Source organism: Benincasa hispida, chromosome 3 (assembly GCF_009727055.1).
Source record: "Benincasa hispida cultivar B227 chromosome 3, ASM972705v1, whole genome shotgun sequence".
In the NCBI taxonomy this organism is placed as follows: Eukaryota; Viridiplantae; Streptophyta; class Magnoliopsida; order Cucurbitales; family Cucurbitaceae; genus Benincasa; species Benincasa hispida.
Genome location: NC_052351.1, coordinates 13,807,260 through 13,811,841, shown reverse-complemented (window position 1 = coordinate 13,811,841; position 4,582 = coordinate 13,807,260). Strand labels below are relative to the sequence as shown.

The 4,582-nt window shown below is 37.0% G+C and overlaps 1 long non-coding RNA gene across 1 annotated transcript in view; it reads left to right on the top strand.

The window, feature by feature from the left end:
* The first annotated feature begins 2,174 nt into the window (after positions 1 to 2,174).
* LOC120074308 overlaps positions 2,175 to 4,582 on the top strand; it is a 5,855-nt gene continuing 3,447 nt past the window's right edge. Inside the window, exons 1-2 of the long non-coding RNA XR_005480952.1 lie at positions 2,175 to 2,488; positions 2,581 to 2,613. This is a non-coding gene — a long non-coding RNA (uncharacterized LOC120074308). The remainder of the gene's footprint in view (positions 2,489 to 2,580; positions 2,614 to 4,582) is intronic.

Sequence of the window (4,582 nt, the reverse complement as noted above, 5' to 3'; positions counted from 1 at the left end):
TTTTTTTTTTTAAATAGGTCGAAATTTGAACGCTCGACCTTTCCCTTTCGTTATTTTTTGTACGTCGAAATTTGAACCCTCGACCTAACATTATATTTGAATATCATTCGGAGACCTTCATCACAAAACTTCCTATGTTCATTTGATTTTCATTATCAACTGTTCTTTAGGAGAAGTTGAGATCTACGGTACCTGTTCATTGATTTAATTAACAACTGTTCTTTCCTAACATTATTATTTTTAGTAATCCAAGACATCTTCATATGGCAGCTCAATATCGTCACTTATAATAACAGGAACACAATGACTTGCAATAGAATCAAAAAGTCGATTAGACGATGGAGAGAAAGAAAGACCTTCATCATAACACTCATAAATAATTATTTGATGTGTTAAAAATAATTTTGTACTGGGAGAGAACGAAAGAGGGAAGAGTAAGAGAGGGAGCGAGATATTGAGAGAGAGCGAGATCGGAGAGAGCGGAGAGAGCGAGATATTGAGAGAGAGCGAGAGCGGGGAGCGGAGAGCGGAGAGAACGAAAGAGGGAAGAGTAAGAGAGAGAGCGAGATATTGATAGAGAGCGAGAGCGGATAGCGAGCAATTGAGAGAGAGCGAGAGCGGATAGCGAGCAATTGAGAGAGAGCGAGAGCGGAGAGAGCGAGAAATTGAGAGAGAGCGAGAGCGGGGAGAGAGCGAGAGTTCCAGTTTTTTCCTTCTTAACTTGGGAGTTTCCAGCTTGATATGTTATTCTTTCTAACCCATTTGGAAACACACTCATTTCTCGCTCTCTTCGCTCTTGCTCTCTCTCAATATCTCGCTCTCTCTCTCTCGAACTCTCGCTGCTCAAGATCTCGCTCTCGCTCTCTCTCAAAATCTCGCTCTCTCAAATCTCGCTCTTCTCATAATCTCGCTCTCTCTCTTACTCTTCCCTCTTTCGTTCTCTCCCAATACAAAATTATTTTTAACACATCAAATAATTATGAGTGTTATGAGGAAGGTCTTTCGTTCTCTCCACCATCAAATCACTTGAGATGAAAAAACTACCCTTCATAAAGTTTCCAAAAAAAAAAAAAAAAGACCAAAAAAGAAAAAAACTGGAAACTGCCAAGTTAAAGAAGCTTCGTGCCAGATATGCACCAATGAATGGGTTAGAAAGAATAACATATCAAGCTGGAAACTCCCAAGTTAAAAAGAAAAAAACTGGAAAATCTCGCTCTCTCTCTTACTCTTCCCTCTTTCGATCTCTCCCAGTACAAAATTATTTTTAACACATCAATACATAATGGTCCATAGGATAAAGCTATAAATAAGACTGTTTGGGAGAATTATTGTCTTTGAGAGTTTTGTGCAGTGTATCTGTAATACCCTAACCCTGATTTAGGAAGCATGAGGAAACAGAATATTAAAAACAAAAAAATATATATATAATTAAATTAAAAAAGAGAAATATAAATTAAATTAGGAGGGATTTAGATAAGTTAAGAGGTTTATTAACATTTTTCTTAAAGGACGTTACAGCTACTTTTAATTGGAAATTGGAGAATTAATAGGAAAACCGGGAGGAAGAGGGAAAAAAAGAAGAAGAAGAAGAAGAAGAAAAAGAGAATTTGAGAGGTTTTGGAAAAATTGAGGCGCTTTCTTTTGAAATTTCTCATTGGATGGCTTTGAGGTTAAGGGTTAATTATCTGTGCACGTGTTAAACTGGAAATTGAAGCTGTAAGTGTTATCCACGTGTCGCAACGGTGAAGGAAGCATTGAACCAACATACGCGTGATGCCAAGCGAGATTGGAGAGAAATTGGAGAGAAACTGGGAGAGAGCGAGATTGGAGAGAACGGCTTGAACAGATAGGAGGAAGCAAGGTTGGAGAAAGCAGTTTGGGCGAGAAAGGGGGAGAGAGCGACCCTAGCGAGATTGGAGAGAGCGACACCAGCGATATTAAAGAGAGCGAGATTCGAAGCGAGAAAGTGAGAGAGAGCAAGAGAGACGAGAGCAAAACTAGCGAGAAAGTTGGAGAGAGCGAGAGCCACGAGAGCGGACAGAGCAAGATTGGACAGATGGACGCATTTTAAAGGGGCTAGATACGTTCATTAGTAATTTGGATAATTAATTCGAAAATTAAGCGGTTGAAGTGGCAAAGGGAGATTTCATGTAAGAAAACTTAAGGGGATGGTGTACGGCTGAGATTACATGCAAATTAAGATAATTTTGGTTGGCAAAACCAGAATTAGACAACTCACAGCTCGGCTAGCCCAAGTTAGCGTAGGTAGCTTAAGGAGAAGCCATTTATATGGTGAGTTGTCGCACAGAAAGGAGCTGGGAACGGCTATAAATAGGAGGCCTCGGCTGAAAGTTAAACTCATTCCAAACAAATTCCAGTAGTAAAAATCCTATAGAGAGAGTGAGTTTTTAGTGAATAGGCTGCCGTTGGTCTTAAAGTAAGGAAATTCAAAGGAGTGCTGCTCAAATTCCAATTCGGTCTAAGTAGGGTAAGCCGGTAGTTCTTTAGAAAGTATTTTTAATTATATTTAAGAAATAATATTAATTGGGAAATTTTCCTTGCAAACAACGATAATGGCAGGAACAAATTACGAAAGGGGAAACTAGCAAAACAGTGAGTGTTACAGCTTTGACGTATTACGAGGGTTATTATAGTTTTGATATACTGTGAAGTTTTAATAAATAAATGCTTAATAGGAGTATTATTATAGCTTTGTTACGTATTGTTTATATGATATAGTTTTGATATATCATGAGTATTATATAACTTTGGTACGTATGCTGAATGTTACACAGCTTTTGTATATAAAAGCATATTTTGAATATTATATTATATAGCTTTGATAAATAAAGAATATTGTGACTGTTATACAGTTTTGATAGTAAATGCATATTATGAGTATTTACTTAACTCTATACTATGATATTGGAATATATGCATATGTAGATGCAAAATACATACTTTTGATGATACGATGATAGTCATGATATTGTTTGTGTAATGACTATGGAAACTGAGATTATGTCCGGGATATAGTGGAATATATAGCATGCTTAACAAAAAGGTGTATATGGAGAAATGAAAGAATCCAACAAACCTTTGTGAACCTAGGATTATCTAGAAATCCATAGACCACTGAAAAAAGAAAAAAAAAAGATAGAAATCTGAGGAAAAGAAACCTACCATTCTAAATAATATGTAGATATGATCGATGTTTATAAATAAAATTGTATGTTAGTAACATGTGTTTAACCTAATATATGAATGATTGTAGACAAAATGCCGAGAAGTGGGAAATGTGGAACTGGACAACCTTCTGGAAAGGAAAGTATCTCGAGTCACCCAAAAGAAAAATCCAGAGAGGAGGAACAAATAGACAAATTTACCCAAAAATTTCAAGCGAGCCTAGAATTTATACGACCTGATCCCGAAAAGAAATATGGGATAGAGCGATTAAAAGCGTTAGGGGCCACAAACTTTGAAGGAACCAAAGACCCTGCAGACGTAGAAATTTGGATGAACCAAACCGTAAGGTAAGTCTTGCCACATTCTTACTACAAAAATAGGCAGAAGATTGGTGGAAGCTACTAAAGAACAGAAGGGGCGAACAAGAGGAGATATGTTTGGAAGAATTTTGAAAAGTATTTTTCGAAAGATTTTATCCCCGATCATACAGGGATATGAAGCAAGATGAATTCCTGTAGCTCATGCAAGGGAACATGACTGTAGCGGAGTATGAATTAAAGTATACAGAATTATCTAACTATGCTTTAAACATAGTAGCGGATGAAAAGGAACGCTGTCGGAGGTTTGAAATAGGATTGAAGCAAGAAATTCGAACTCCGATTACAGTAACTGTTGAATGGGGAGAGTTTTCCAAACTAATAGAAGCAGCAATGCGAGTAGAAAAAAGAATCCCTAATGAGTCGGTGGCGGAAGGAAGAATCAAGAAATTTTGTCCTCAAGGTAGAAAACAGGAGTGGATGGAAAAGAAGGGGAGTCACCAATGCCAAAACAGATCCTGAACAGGAAAGCCGATTAAGGGAATCAATGATGAGCATTAATCAAAGATCAAGATGCCCGGTTTGTAATTAATATCACCGGGGCAGATGTTGGGAACAAACCCAAGAACGGCCACACACCTGTTTCAAATGTGGCGAACCAGAACACTTTAAACGAGAGTGCCCTCAATTGATGGATACTGGAAATATACAACCATCCAACAATCTAAGAGGAAAATCAATGACCAATAACGAAGGACGAACTGTAGGAAGAAGAAAAGAAGAAACCGGGAAAGTGACGTTAGGACAACTATATGGAGTAACTCGAGAAAGAGACGACAATAGGTCAGTGGTGGGAAAAGGGAAAGGAAAAGTTTTTGGAGAGTAGAATAAAAGTTGTGGTGTAATAAAACTATAACTTATTAAATAAAAACCCTGTTGTGAATTAAGTTTCGTTTAAATTTCGAAGACAAAATTTTATTTAAGGGGTGGTAGATGTAATACCTTAACCCTGATTTAGGAAGCATGAGGAAACAAAATATTAATATATATATGTATATATGTTAAAAAAAAAAAAAAAA